At 35.0% G+C, this 17125-nt stretch overlaps 1 protein-coding gene across 1 annotated transcript in view; it reads right to left on the bottom strand.

Moving 5' to 3' along the window:
* Positions 1–7617: 7617 nt before the first annotated feature.
* SiaT (beta-galactoside-a-2,6-sialyltransferase) overlaps positions 7618–17125 on the bottom strand; it is a 234390-nt gene continuing 224882 nt past the window's right edge. The window contains exon 6 of the mRNA XM_069833542.1: positions 7618–9944. The gene's annotated coding sequence lies outside the window, so the exon portion shown is untranslated. The remainder of the gene's footprint in view (positions 9945–17125) is intronic.

Consider the following 17125-nt stretch of genomic DNA (forward strand, 5'->3'; position numbering starts at 1 on the left):
TTCTTGACACATTGTTTATCTGAATACATTTTTTATTTCCTTCATCTTGCTGAAGGATCTTTCACCATCAGCAACTGTCACAGGAATTGTATAGAGTATTCTAATGGCTATGCAAATAGTTGGAAATAAACTGTCCAGTTTTAATTCACTCAGACTATTTAAGAGATTCATAGGTTTCGGAGGGGTTGGCCCTAAATTAGAGGGATGAATTGATTTTAAATTTTTCGGCTCATCACTGATCTCATTGCTAATGTCTCCATAATATTTTTCACGCAGTCTAGCACCGTTATTAATGTCTTCCAATTTTTTTCTGTCTCTCCTTGTGCTTCTCAGCTCCCGACTTATACCTGTACTTGTCCATTGTGCAGTTAAACTATAACCAGTAATACTAATAAACAGAATTTACTAGACAAACGACAACGAAAAGACGAAAGTTTTGAGACGAAACATACAATGTACTGAAAAGGAAACGTATCCTGCGACTTCGGTTTGAGAGAGTCCACTAGCATATTGAGGTGGGCCAGCGGGGGGTTGGTAGTTAAAAAGAACAAGCCAATAAATAATTGAACGTGTTCGATAAAAGTGACGGGAAGATAGTTCAGGCAAATGTCGGGGCCCTAAATTGTCGTGTCGGTGAACGTTAATGCGGGAAACCGATATTCCATTATATAAAAGTCAAATGTTCACATATGAAGTGGTAATTTGTATTAATTCTACTATTGTTGAGCTAATATGTCAAATTTATGTAACAGATGTTCTTACAAAATTTTATTGTACCCGTATGTATCTGCGATTAATTATTCGTGATATTAAAAAGTAATCAGACTTACTTAATCTGACGCGCCCTTATTGCTCACGGGCCCATATGCACTCGCCTCCTTTGCCCCCCCTTCTCCGCGGCCCTGGACACAAGCAATAATTATATTAGGGCACAAACGGCAAAGCGACGCTGTAAAACACCTCGACATTTTCCCCGATAAAGTAGGGAAGAGTTGGATAAAACAGGATGGTACAATAAAACGGGATACCCGACTGATTTCGTTGGGAAGTGCTTCATCTTACCGAATTATGCGTGAGCTTTGTTCTTAGACTTATGCAGTGCTCACATGAAGAACGTACATGTTAATTTTTGTTGTGTAGCGAAAAGTTTAAAATCAGCCGCTTAACTAAATTGTTTTGATCGATTTTAATTGGCACATTCTAGGATTAAATTTGAACAGTTGGTAAGTCTCTTATATAAATAAAGCATTATTAGTCTTTAATTCTGTACCTGTTGTCGTTTTGTTGCGACGCCATGTTTTCCTTTAAACTCGTAGTCGGACAAAACAGAATACCCTAAGATTTTGCAAAACGAGATACTATCTCGGTATAAAATAAAACGAGATACTATCTCGTTTTATCCAACATGTATTGCATATGTGGGATTTTCACTTTAAATTCTGAATTGGATATGTTCTTGCAATGACAACCAACAATACGACAGTAGTTCGGAAGAAGAGAATGAAGACAAAACTAGGCGTGCATTTATTGTAATGACTTCTTCTCTAATTCAAAATCTGAAGAAGGATGGATGAAGTGTGCTCAGTGTCAGGGTGGACTCACGAGGCGCGCAGTGGTATAAAATCGGAAGATTGCGAATAATTGTAATATGACTTTTGTAAATGAAAAATTTTGCGATAGGACTATGAATAAATGTCAACAAACAGGATAGACGTTACATATAATCATTTGATATTCCTCATTTGAGCCCATATACCTTTTATCAGTTCCTTAACAATATTTGCTTTATTTTAAATAGGTATCTCGTTTCACCCAACTAGTCGACCAAAATGGGATATTTGCACACTTTACAAGAAATTTTTTTCCCACTTTAGCTATGTCATGATAAGTGATTACCAAAATGTGTTATAAAAGTACATAGAATAGTGAATTCATAAGTAAAAATGAAATTGTTTCTTAACACTACAATAAAAAAAATATACAAGATTCCGTGTTAAGTATCCCGCTTTGACCAACTCTGTCCTAAGTACTGTGCATATTCCTTTCAGTTCTTCAGTAAAAAAATCTCGGCATTCACATGGATAATAATCTCAACTGGGAGATGCAAATCACAGAAGTGGCAGAAAAGTATATTCTACTGCGCGTTGAGCTCAAAGTGTGTTATGGCTCGCTGTATGCCATCATGTGGCTAGCCGATGAGCCTAGAGAATTCAATCTTCCTACACTTCCGCAGAGGCGTATTACGCATGTGCCAGAGAAGTTGCCTAGCAAGTACGGCATTCATTCTGAAGAGTACTTAGCGATACGTACGGTAACGCCAGTAGTGGCAGGAATGTGAATTGTTTGGAAACACATACTGAGGTTAGTTTATTTCTTACTGTCGGAATATGGGGAGAGCGTTAAGACGATTACTTACAGTACGTATTTGTTGACATTAAGTTCGACAGTCAGCATGGACATGGAGCATTTGATTTGTATTGTGGAATGTTGCCGTATGCAACCAATGATAACAAATACCCTGCATACGACTTGCCCGCGCAAAACACAGTTCGAAAGAGGTTATGATAGCACACAAGACTTTTCAGGCCGCCATCTGTTGCCACGACGTTCAAGTTATACCGTACACGTTCTCAAGTTCAGATTGAATTCTTTGATTAATAGGCAACTTCTCTGACATAAAAGCTGAAACTCGCTTCAAATCGATGACTCACAACAGTGACGTCATGACACACTTTGAAATGAACACCCAGTATTATCCATGTGCTAAAAAGGATTAAAGCTTACCTTCCCTCTTATTAAAAAAAAAAAAAGTCCCTTTTGCAGACGGTTGTATTTCCCTATTTTTACATGTTTTGACATTTTACCGACTGACCTTTCCAGCAACAACAAAACGAAACTTCAACGTGCTCATAATAATTTATGAGTACGTTTTGTAAGGAATGTTCGCAAATATGATCATATTACCCCATCCCTGGAAGCAATTGGTTGGCTTAAATTAGATAAGAAAAGATATTTACATTCACTTCTCTTTCTCTTCGAAATCTTGAACTCTTCTATTCCTTCGTACCTGTCGTCTTGCTTCACTTACCTTTCTTCCTACTATAATCTGAACATGCTCTCACCATGAAACAATACTAATACCATGCCATCGCACCTTCCCATAGTCATCCTCTTTCACAACAGCCCTGCCAAGACTCTGGAATTTGCTATCTGCTAGTATCAGGGACTGTCGAAATAAAATTGAATTCAAACACAATCTTACTAGACACTTGGTCAGTAATTCAGACTCGTTCAGACATAGTTTCTTGTAAATAGTTTCCTTAATCTATCACAAAATATTTCCATATCCGGTAATTTCATCACTATACCATTTTGTTATTCTAGGTTTAATTTGCAATTCAGTAAATACAAAAGAAAAATCTTTGTTCTTAACTTCTACAATAAATTGTCTAGCTATCATTAATTAAGTAGGATCTTTTCGTACTTTCATTTTTATTGTAATTGTAATTTTAATATTAATTATAATTTTATTCTTCATATTGTAGTTGTAATCCCTGGTAGAGGGGCAAAGGGTAATTTTCACTCTGTCCTTCACTGTTGTAGCAGTACAATGCATCACTGACCCATCCTTCGCATTGCCTTTTTACTGTTACTTCTTAAAGGGTATGCAAACTGTTAGCATGGCAAATTGATGTCCATTTTTTGACAGAAAACATTATTATTTTCAGTTATTAAATTATTTTGATGTATTAGAGACGAAGGGACAAGCTTTATAAACAAACATATAACTTAGGAATTGCTAATTGGGATTTCCTGGTCTTTGATCGGGTCAAAAACTGCGATAAAACTGATATTTAACCCTTGTGGTGAATTTCGGTGAAGTCCAGAGGGCCTAATTAGTCAAATCCACTCTCCTCACCTCCACGCTGGGGCCCCCTGGGATCTTTTAAGATGCGAAAGAGAGACTGGTGTGCAGAAAGCAACAGGAAGCTACCGCATTTATCTTTCCCAAGAAAAACTGCAAGCATGGCATGATGAGTCTTTCCACGGAAAAAGATTCCATATGTAAACTATCCTCCCATTTGGATGTCCGGGAGGGGGATGCTGGGGATGAACACATTATGAAGCAACCCAACAGAGAGAAGAAAAGAAGATTGAGGATTGGAGCGTGGAATGTGAGGACTCTTCTGCAAGCAGGTAAGTTGGAAAACTTGAATGAAGAAATGAGAAGAAACAAAGTGGATGTGATGGGAATATTAGAAGTGAAGTGGGAAAATAGTGGTGAATTGGTGAGTGATGACTTTAGGTTGTTCTATTCAAAAGGTGAATGCAAAGGAAGTCATGGTGTTGGTGTTTTACTGGGACCATGTGTGAAAGATAAAGTGATATCAGTGCGTTATGTAGATGACCAGGTGATAATGGTGAGACTAAAAGGGAAGAAAATGGACTTAGTGCTAGTGCAAGTTTATGTGTCACATAGTGGATTAGGAGACGAGGAAGTGGAAGAAAGCTTTGACAAGATAGAAGAGATAGTTGAGAAGGAGAAGAATGGAGCATGCGTAATCCTAAAGGGCGATTGGAACGCAGTCATAGGAGAAGGACAGAATGGAAGAACAGTTGGAAAATATGGATTGGGAAAAAAAAATGATAGAGGAGAATATTTGGTGAATTTCTGTGAAAGAAAAGCAATGCTTGTTGGAAATACATTATTCCAGCAACATAAACGAAGAAAATACACATGGACATGCCCAAGGGACGAAAGGAGATATCAGATAGACTATATACTGGTTCAAGGAAGATTCCGAAATTGCTTAAAAAATGCAAAGACTCTACCAGGAGTACATATTAACTTAGATCATGTCCTGCTGATAGGCGAAGTAAATATTGATCTGAAGAAGATAAGAGGAAGACAGGTGACGAAGAAACTAAACATGGAAAAACTGAAGAACGAAGAGGACAGATGAAAATTTGAAGCAAATTTTCAAGAAAAAGCCACTGCATTAGAATTCACACCTGAGAATAGTAATGAGTACTGGACTCATATAAAATGTTTTATATAGACAACAGCAGAAGAAACAATAGGATACACAGAAGGTGTGAGAATTAAGAAACCTTGGGTCACAGGGAAAATGTTGGAGAAGACGGAGGAGAGGAGAAAATGGAAAAACGTCAATACAGAACAAGGTAGAAGAAACTACAGGAAACTAAACAACGAACTAAGAAGAGAAACTGATAAAGCAAAAGAAGACTGGATGAAAGAGAAATGTGAAGAAATAGAGGATCTAAAGAGAAAAGGAAGATATGATTTAATATACCGTGAAGTAAAATGTTTGGACTTCACAAATAAGAAGAAGAAATCCATGTGATTGATAGAGGACGACAATGGAAATGAAATAACAGATAAACGAGGAATACTAAACAGATGGACGAAATATGTAGAAGAGTTATATGAGACAAGGAATCGTCCAGATGACTTAGCTATAGAAGACGAAGCATTATCAAAAGACGAAAAAGGATTTTCAATTTTAAGCAGAGAAGTTGAACTAGCACTTAAGGAAATGAATAAAGGGAAGGCAAGAGGAGTGGATGGAATCCCCATTGAATTAGTGAAATTCTTGGGTGAAGACAAGAAGCAAATTCTATCATTATGCAACAAAATATATGAGAAAGGCGAATGGCCTGAAGATTTTACGGAGACAGTGTTGATTCCAATATCAAAGAAAAATAATGCCAAGAAATGTAAGGAGTTCAGGACTATCTGTCTAATATTGCACTCAGCAAAGATTCTCTTGCGAATACTGAATCGACGTTTATATTCTAAGATGGAAGAACAGTTGGGAGAAGAGCAGTTTGGCTTCAGGAAGGGAAAAGGTACGAGAGATGCAATTGGACTGCTATGAACAATCGGCGATAGGTACCTAAAGAAGAATAAAGAAATGTATGTAGTATTTATGGACTTAAAAAAGGCTTTTGACAGAGTGGAGTGGAATAAACTAATGGGGATCCTAAAGAAAATTTGTGTGGATTGGGAAGAGAGAAGATTGTTCATTAATCTTTATATGAAACAACAGGTCAAAGTCAGGATAGGAGAAGAAATGTCAGAAAGAATTGATATTGAAAGAGGAGTACATCAATAATGCCCTTTATGACCTACCCTGTTCAACATCTACTTGGAGAATTTAGTAGAGAACTGTTTTCAGAACACGGGAGGAGTGATAGGAGGAGGAAGAAGAATAAAATGCGTAAGATTTGCTGATGATATGGCGTTGTTAGCAGGAGAGGAAATGATACTAAAGGATATGCTACTGGAGGTAAATGATATCTGTGAGCAGTATGGGATGAAGAAAAATTCAAATAAGAAAAAAACCATGGTCATAGGAAGAAAAATACAGAAGAGAAACTTGTGAATTCTAAATGAGGCAGTAGAGCAAGTGAACAGTTTCAAATACTTGGGGTGTACTATAAGCAGTAGTATGAGCTGCAGCTAGGAAGTCAAAAGGAGGATAGCAATGGCAAGGAAGCTTTTAATAGAAAAAATAGCATTTTCTGCGAACCTCTGGAAAAAGAAGTAAGGAAGAGACTAGTGAAATGCTTTGTATGGAGTGTGGCATTGTATGGGGCAGAAACATGGACATTACGACGAAGTGCAGAGAAGTGAATAGAAGTATTTGAAATGTGGATATGGAGAAGAATGAAACATGTGAAGTGGACAGATAAGAGTAAGAAATGAAGCTGTGTTGGAACGAGCAGGTGAAGAAAGAATGATACTGAAACTGATCAGGAAGAGGGAAAGGGATTGGTTGGGTCACTGATTGAGAAGAAACTGCCTACTGAAGGATGCAATGGAAGGAATGGTGAATGGGAGAAGAGTTCGGGGTAGAAGAAGATATCAGATCATAGACGACATTAAGATATGTGGATCATTTATGAGGAAATGAAAAGGAAGGCAGAAAATAGAAACAATTGGAGAAAGTTGGGTTTGCTGTGAAAGACCTGCCCTTCGGCAGAATACTAAATGAATGAATGAACTTATGAATTAAGTCGAGGGAAAATTGGTGAAAAAAATGTGTATTCTTTCAAAATATGCAATATAGCTACTTCAAAATATATAAATATGTAATATACGCCTAAAGATTTATTATGCACCAAAATATGTAAAAAAATATGTTATTTAAAATTTTGGAATAATGATCCCTTTGGTGTGATTTGCCGACATTTCAGCTTTTCTTATAACTACATAATTATATAGGAACAGAATATGTAATTACATAAAATCCGGACTCTACTCATAACTGATATCAGGCCGCTTGGCAAAGCCTGGCTTACTTTACATAGTATGGACATGTAATGTGAAGAGAAAACAGAAAATTAAATAGAGAAATCTTACATTGGATACTACCAGGAAGAAGGAAGCATGGAAGGTCATAACCTACATGAAAACAGAATAAGGGAAAGCATTCAAAGAAAAAGATCGCTTGGATCGTGACATTTGAGGTGTGAGGGGAGGGGAAGGAGACTGTAATTTTTGGTTGAGGAAACCTGTGTATATTAAGAAAAATAATTCTAAATACATTACTGTATTACATTATAATTATTATATTATTATTATTATTATTATTATTCGTGGTGGTGGTGGTGGTGGTGGTGATGGTGGTGGTAGCAGCGGCAACGGTGCCAGCAGCAGCAGTCATACTCAAGGGACCGGCACTCCTTCATTTCTCGACACTAGTCTGCTACACTACAAACTGCCAGCTCACGCAGAAAACATTCTTGCAGTCTCTTGAGGCTACAGTTGAGCAAGTGATCTTGTGCATAATTAGTCAATTAGTTATTTAGGGGAGTAGAGAGAATCTTACATGAATTTCAGAGCAGTTGCTCAAAATGTTCTCCATTATGTTCTATACATGAGGTTGGGAAAATTCAATGAATTATTTTCCGCACAAGATTTCTTCTTATTGATTATTAGGAACCATATCTTTTGGTGAAATAAAATAGATCATTTCGGTGTTAAACCTGCCACTATCTCGGTGAGTATTTCGTGAAATAAGTTTTCACTTCGGTCGGTATTTCATGAAATAAGTTGACAGTTAATTTTATTATGTTCAGTGGGTATTTCATGAAATAAGTTGATAGTTAATTTTATTATGTTTAATATAAAGCCTTCTGTTACTTTTAAAATTTTTTTTTACACATGTCACATATCAGCATCACCAAAATATAAATTAAGTATGGTTTCTACATTGTCCACACAAAGATTTGTGCATCAGTCAACAAGTATTTTTGTGTAAGCAGAAAAGTATTTCTCATTGTTGATATAGTATTAGATTTAGGGAACAACTCTGCCTGCAGATAATCCATACCAAATTCAATCCGGTCTTCCAGTAGTCCCCTCAAAACATACCACTGTCTTTCAGGCTGAGATTTTTGCTATCTTAACTAGTGTTAGAGAACGTATTAAGAGGGGCTATAATCGTAAAAATATTCTTATACTTTCAGATAGTTTAGCAGTACTTAAGGCACTTGAGGCTACCTTGGTTATGACGAAACAGGTCTCGGAATGTCACGAGTCTCTCATGATACTGGCTGACATAATACAGTTCAAATGAAATGGGTGCCGGGACATGCAGGGATTCAAGGCAATGAGAGAGCAGATGAGGCTGCCAAAGAGAGGACTGAGATCCCATTCACAGGACCTGAGCCTGTTCTCAGACTATCTCTAAGACCAGTTAAGCAGGTTATCAGGGACTGGGCTCTTAAGAAACACAGAAACTACTGGAACTCAAGTGAGGGCTGCAGACACTCAAAGGCCCCCATAAAAGAATTTGATAAAAGCAGGCCAAGTGACTCGTTAAAACTGAGCAAGAGAAAACTTTCCTGCGTCGTTGGATTCCTCACAGGACATAACATTAACCCATCTTGTAATCGTTGTTCACAAGGAGATAAGAAGATGAGCCTGTAGCTCATGCACTTGCACATCAAAGAGTTCTTGTTTTTGGAAAACACTTTCCAAAGTTTGATGAGTTATCAAATGTCCCATTCCGTCAAGAACATTAAACTACTGGACTGATAGCATACTACAGGGAAGTGCAACAAGTTTTGTGCTGGGGTTGTCACAGCCTCCTCCTTTTAAATTCAATTCAATTTCCCTCAAAACCTCTTCACATCAAATATAGTCTCAGGTGCCTCAGGTGCATAACATACTGCAGCAAAAATTGAAGAATGTTGTATAGTACGTGTTGACTACAGAAATCGATCTATTTTTGATAGCCATAGATATATTAAAAGTGATGCATACAAACATATATATATATATATATTATGAAGCCTCCAATTCCAAAACTGTCTACATCCATTCTTAACAATTTTCAGGAAACGCCAAAAACTGATAACTTTTTTCCTAATTGTTTGCAGTGTTTGTCATATTTGAAGCTTATTTATGGAAGGAAAGAGGGAATTTAGGCACAAAATTCATTAGAAAATTGCTAGAGACATTTAGGTAGATGACGAAACCGTCATTATCTCAATTTAAAAAAAAAAATGGATTTAGACAGTTTTGGAATTGGACACTTCATATATTAGTGGTGTATATTATGGGCTATCAAGGCTATCACCGAAGCCCACGTCTGAATTAAGAGTAAGGGAAAACCAAAATTATTTATAACTTTATATACACTTTTCATCTGCGGGTACTTTACAAATTTCACGCGCAATAAAAATCGTAGATTATGTTCAGTTCCAAGAAGAAGTCTTCAGATGGTTGTACTGCAGCTCTCTCAACAAGAAGGATCCATGAGACAGGTGGTTGAGTAGGGGTGGAGAGAGCAGGGAATAGTACGTCAAGACTTTGGTTTCTTGAATCGCAACCTCAACCTGACTGTCCCCAAACTTCTCCAAGCTGCTCCAAGCATATGGAACGATTGTGGATGGTGACACTACAGAGAAATCTGAAATAATTACGTGAAATATATTTTTTCAAATTTTCAGCAAAAGTGCTTAATGAAGAATGAACAATAATGCATTTCAATAATTCGGTAACAAAGATATCTGACATACTGCGTGGATGTATTCACGTAATCCATTACTCCATACAGGTTGTAACCAAGCAAAAGCCACGTGTCACGAGTTATTGTTGTTATGTGAAGAAATAAGCCTGCTGTTGCAAGCGCTGAAGCCTGTGCATTTTATTTCTGGTTAATGTTTATTATAGTGGCAATCGGGCAATGTATTTCTAACATTTATGTTTAACTGTATGTACAGTTAGTTTCTTCTTAGATATGTCTGAATAATACAAAGTGAAACAGTTACTGGATAATCCCTTTTCCCGGTTCAGGTACGAAGACAAACTTGTAATCATAAAGAGTGGAAGGCCTACTCAGAATCATTAAGTGCAAAGTGAACAGAAGGAGAAAAATAAGAATCCCTACGAAAGGTATTTTAATGTAGTCACTGATGATCTGAAAGAGGGAGAAGAGCCAAGGTCTAAAAGGAGAAACTGTAATGATGAATGTATTCATATCATATATTCAAGAATATTTTGTGTACTTTGGACACCTATATGGATCACAAACCAAGTTAATATTTGAATCTCAAAAACACTTCAAGTTTGTAGCATTTTTAAATTGTAAGAATTTTGACAGGGTGCGAAATTGCCTATTGACGTATTTTCTGAAACTTAAGAACCTTAAAGCCTACATTTTGATCTTGTGCATCTGAAAAGTGACAAAGTGTTGTGTTCTCCTCATAAGGAGTTCTCTAAAAAATCACTCGCAAGGAAAGATGGCTGGAATTCATGTATCGATAAAACATATTTCATAGTTTTTGCAACAGAGGGGGTATATTTTGTGGTTCTTGACATATTTTGAACAATGATACAAATTTCGCGTTATTTCGCAAGTTTGTTTCGCTTAAATATGGTTTTTTGGTTATCTAGAATAAATGTAACAAAGATAGTATATGTCCTTTTCTCTTTATATCCACATACCTCAAGTGGGCAGACAAGATGCCAGAAACCCACATTGTGTGCACACAAACTGTGTGTGACAATTGAGGACATAGCTGCAATAAGGGCCCATACTCCAAAATGCTGTTCTGAAATATATAGACTTGAAATTTTTAAAAACAATGCAGGGCATATAAAATATATTAAAATAAACAGGTTTATCAACATTACTGTTCGACATTTCTCAATGAAAATTTGTGGGTATAACAAAGAAACTACAGAGAATCGATTTATGCATTCTCCTATGGGCCTATGGGCCCTTATTGCATCTACGTCCTCAATTTCAAGTCACTCAAAGTTTGTGTGCACTTGATGTGGGTTTCTGGCATCTTGTCTGCCCACTCGAGATACATGGATATAAAGGGAAAAATTAAGACAGTGTCAGGTGAAGGTCCTGGGTAACTCACTCAGTCAGTAGATTGTTGGCACGCTCAGTCAAAGGTCCCAGGATCGATACCTGGCCCCAGAACAATTTTTTCCATGAAATTATTCAAGTCTGCTTCACAGGGAGCTTTACCTGAAAGCTAGATTTGTAAAAGATAGTAAATGTTGGAAATTTCGCGCATATCGCTATTACCAAAAAATATAACCCCTACTGATGATGCAGGCTGACTTGGCAAACTAATTCAAGTCTATTTACTCATGACAAAGTGTGTGTTTAAAGTTAGAGTGACGGAAGTATTTTGCATTTGTTATAACTTCTACAATTGCTTTATCGTATTTAGGTATGGGAAAATATCTTGATTCACTCTTATTATTTTTAACGTGATATGTTAATTTTCCTTCGATAAATGAAATAAGTGAACTTGTGATGCTTAAATTAATAGAATCAATAGATCGATAGATAATTTTAAGTATTTTGAATCCAAACTATTTCACTTTTCTGGCAATTACTTTTATATTGCGAACTCAAAGAGCATACATTTATTCTGTAACATTCTGTATTTAAATATCATTTTACAGAAAAGAGCAAGCATATCATACTTTTTTTATAGAAGATATCAGGTTATACAATGTAACTAAGGAAATGCATTATGAAAGTAATATGTATTTCTTATTATTGTAATGATCCTTTAAATTGTCATCTTTTACCTATCTGATCATCATTTCAATAGTTATTCTTATACAATACCATGCACTTTCATTACCTTCCAATACAGTTCAGTACTTATTACATGAAAATCATGCCAAAAAAATTTGTATAAAATTGCATTTCATGTAATTATTCCTTTTAAATTAATAGAAAGGATAAACAATGCATACAAAAGATCTACATTTACTTCTTTTTGGTCTGTATGTTACAGATGTCATTGCACATTACTAATAGATAAATTTACCTCAGTGGAACTTAATTCTAAGCACAGCTTAGCATTATCAGAAAATAATTAACTTAAAATCTGGTTGTACATGGTGATAATACAATAACATTATCAAATATTTATACATCACAACTAAACAGATAAACATAGTGCTTACATCAGCATAGAGACTAAGTGCAGATCTCAACTTGGCAGACAGTCCTTACAATCTTGTATGCATAGCAGAGAATGTCTGTGCAATCAAAGAATGTTATAACAGATATAACTGGTAGAAAAATAAATTGAGTTAGAAAGCTGGAAAGGAACACTTTCTTTACATATGAAGGAGATGTGAGATAATAGCAAGATAATTTAAGTTTGTTTAATAAATCTGTCCAAGTAATATTCACAATATATTTTTTTTGTACTTCAATCATTTGTTTGTCATAATATTGTCGCAAATGGCAAATATATTTAATGTAATTTCTTGATGCTGGAAGAAAAAGACATCTATTTTTAAAGTCTCATTTCAAAGTTTATAATCTTCAAAGAAGTTTAATGTAAGTAACCCTTCATTTATACAAAATGAGAATATATTATGTTTTACACACATGTAACTATTTGCTTACTTATTTATCTTTAGATTGAATGCTCTTCATTTTAATGAATATTATTAGGATTAAATACATTTATGTATATTGAAACTTTAAGATGTTGCTCCCTCCGGCATATTAATATAAAAATGTCAGCACTTTTTAAGAAAGAGTCCTAAGGATCGTAAAAAATGTAAATTACATAGTTAACCATATTATTATTTAAAATGTACAAATCACATTATATTCACAGCCCAGATAATTATTTTATGTCATTCAGAAACTTTCATACAGTAAAAAAATCAAGTGGGATAAGCCAAGTTCTCAACTTGCAGTGTAAATTTCGTGTTGCATTATCCTTGGAAGTTTAGTGGCCATTGTGTTTGATTCTAAATGCAAAGAATGCATGTTCCATCCTGGTGAAAGTGATGAATTTTTAGGAGGAATAAAGTTCTTAGAGCAGTCTCCATACCATTTACAGATTTACCCGTACTCCATAGATTTACCACATGTAAAAGCTCTTTGTTCATAATTATGGATGGATGAAGGCATAATGATATGTTCAGGCTAGCCTTTATTCTGTTTGCGACTTCTGATTGCTTCAATAACAATAATTTTGTTGATGAGATTTCTGAAGCAGAAAAGTGGAAATATATCAATCCACAATCCCAGTGGTCCAGGTCTAAATGAGTAATGATCCTGCCAATATACTTTGTATAAGATTCACAAATTGAAAATGGGTACTCTATGTACCAAAGAAGTCTAGATCAGCTGACCAGAGCCACGGTTATCAATTATTCGGAATTAGACATCAACCTTTTCGTTCAACCAAGCTTTTCAATTGTTGTTATTAAAATATTATTAAAGTTACTGTACTTATTAGAATATACATGGTGGACGTGAACCTATTACATTAAGAGGTAACAGATCAAGTCAACGCAAACAAGTTTTGTCAAATAAGTTTTTTGATATGTAGCCTACAATAGTTTTGGAAACACGAAATGCAACGTGTTGCAATGCTGCAAAGAGTACTAGTGCTCCATAGTGTAACTGCATTCATCCACTCCTCAAGCTTGTGAGAGGAGGATGTAAACAAAAATGTCTCATCAGATAACTTTCGAGTAAATTGCTGTACATTCGTAACACTTAACACATTACTTAACATTACTGTAAATTTAATTTCTTTTCCACATTAATTTTCAATTTCTTCAAAGATAATAACTTAAAATGGAGATTGAATTACAGAATATGTATTCCTAAAAATGTTATTTTGAGTTTACATCAAATATAAAGGAATCTTTAATGGAAATAGTTTTGTTTTATAAGAATGCACATTCTTTACTACAGTATTTTGTAATTACGTAAAAAGCAAAGAAATCAACAGATACTGCGAATGTTAAATAAGTTTCACGGTATTAAATTTAGAGTTAAAGAGCTTATAGCATAGGTAATAAAAAATATTAAAAACCAAAAAATTTGCATAATTAATTCATTGCACACTTTATGTTTTGATCTATAGTAACTCGATCGAAACGTATCTGATGAGACTTTTTATACATCTTGATACACAACTTTTAACACTGCATCACTTCGGAAAATATATGATAAGACTTTTTTGTGTTAAATTTTAACATACCTTGTTAACATGTTTCGGCCTATTTTGGGTCATCTTCTGAATTGGTCATTGTTGGTCTTGGCGCCTCTTGTTTCCTGTGAGGGTGCGTTCGTAGTGTAGAGTCAAAGAGTGTATGTGTTTTGAAATTGAGTTGTGTGTTGAGAATATCGTTGGGGTGTATTTTCGTGTGTCTGTATATTTCATATTGTTCTAGTGTGTTGAGTTTCTGGCTTTTTGGTTGGATGTGCAGTATTTCCATGTCTGTGTGAACACATCACAAATGCCAACCACACCTACAGAGACATCAACACAGACATGGAAATACTGCACATCCAACCAAAAAGCCAGAAACTCAACACACTAGAACAATATGAAATATACAGACACACGAAAACACACCCCAATGATATTCTCAACACACAACTCAAATTCAAAACACATACACTCTTTGACTCTACACTACGAACGCACCCTCACAGGAAACAAGAGGCGCCAAGACCAACAACGACCAGTTCAGAAGATGACCCAAAATAGGTCGAAAAATGTTAACAAGGTACGTTAAAATTTAACACAAGAAAGTCTTATTGTATATTTTCCGAAGAGACGTTTTTGTTTACATTATCCTCTCGCAAGTCTTGCAGAGTGGATGATTGCAGTTACAACCACCCCCACCACGGAGCAATGATCTCCAGGAGCACTGGTACTCTCTGCAGCATTGCAAAATGTTGCATTTCGTATTCTCAAAACTACTGGACATATCAAAAAATTTATTTGACAAAACTTGTTCCTATTGACTTGATCTATTACCTCTGTGAATTAATGTAACAGGTTCCCTTCCACCCTGTATATTGCATTATTAGTACCAGTAACATTATGCTTAGAAATGCAATAATGCGCATTTTACAGGTTTCAAATCAAAGAAGGAATTTCTTACACTGTATTAGTACAACAGGTATAGTTATTCTCCCAGTAACATAAATTTCATTGACTGATAGTACAGATTTTATAATGTTGCCAGGTTATAAAGGATTAAGGTATTTCAGGAAATTAACATATTTAATCCTTAACCTACTATAGCTATTTTGGCTTTCTGATACATTTAATACATTAACATACACAATACAGAAATCAGCACTATCGAGGCAGTAAGCTGAGGTTGGTAAATAAAAAGAAATATAACAAAATGTATACAGAAAATTCTTACTGTAATATTAACATTAGTAGTGAAACTTTCTATGTGAATTAACAACTTAAATTGCATTACATCTGGACACCAACGAAGTACAAAGTACAGTATAACAAAGTACAGTACAATTATACTGCACTACCCATTACAATCAGGAGACAATTACCGGTATATGAAAAAGAGTGAAATTTATAAAATATATTTTCGATTTACATTCTCCTTCAAAGTACTCATGCTAATAGCTATTAGAACAATATTATAATTCAATATTATATAAAGAAACAGAAATTATTATTATTTGATCACAATTTATAAAAATGCATTGGGTATACGTTTCCCTTTGATTAATATTTATCACATCGATCAATTTGAGGAACCAAAATATAAATAACACAAGACGACTAGATTAATGAAAGAAAAACATAGGATGACATCAAACTATTAACTCACATCCTTCACATATTCACATAATTATATGCTTTACTTAACATTACTAAATTATCACATACTGCATTAATATAGTACAACAAATAATATGTGTGGATATTAGAATAAATATCTGTAACAAGTGAGATAAAATCTGAACAGTCTAAAAAATAACATACAGCACTAATAGAAAGTATTACACAATTTATATCACGAGAAAGTAAGATAAGAATTGACTTTTAATAATTATTGTATGCATAACGTCCATTTATGCTTTTCACAGCTTACTGGACGGTAAGAAAAACAGGTAATGCAACAGAATGAACGATATTACCAGGGTGCGAATTGATGGGGAGGTGATGCTGTGAATCATCCCATCATGGAGAAATTTGTGTTCCCTGCTAAAAGATATAATTTTTCTTCCTAGTAACAATATTTATTCCCTTTCAGTTCCCTATGTTCTATTCACGACATCAATTCAAAACAATGTTTACGTAATGTACTCTCATATGCACCGTAACAACTTTAGAATCTGATTCTTATATATAATCAAAGTGAGAATGTCAAAAAGCTATTCACAGGATGACTTCCAACACAGAATTCTCCTAAAAGGGATGAAGAACACACAAGAACAAGGCATGTCAACCAGCTGTTTATTTAAGCTCTATGTACATACTAATAAACTGCTTATTATTTTGTTAAGTATCTTCAGCATTTGATAATGGTAGTTTTGAGAATGTTATGACAGTACCAACTATTAAAGAGTACTGAATTTAAAAAGAGAATTGTTACATCCTGTCATGGGGAAAATATTCATCCAATTCGCACCCTGAATATCGCGAAAACTATGAAAGTCCTGTTTTTGAACACATACATCAGTGTAATCAGGGGAATACACGTTACAGATGAAGAGATCGCGTACAGAACATCAATATCATAATATATATAAAAAAATAAACAACAAAATTTACTAATGTAACTAGTATTCAGGTTGGAAGCACTCCATTT

This window comes from Periplaneta americana, chromosome 8 (genome assembly GCF_040183065.1).
Source record: "Periplaneta americana isolate PAMFEO1 chromosome 8, P.americana_PAMFEO1_priV1, whole genome shotgun sequence".
NCBI lineage: Eukaryota > Metazoa > Arthropoda > Insecta > Blattodea > Blattidae > Periplaneta > Periplaneta americana.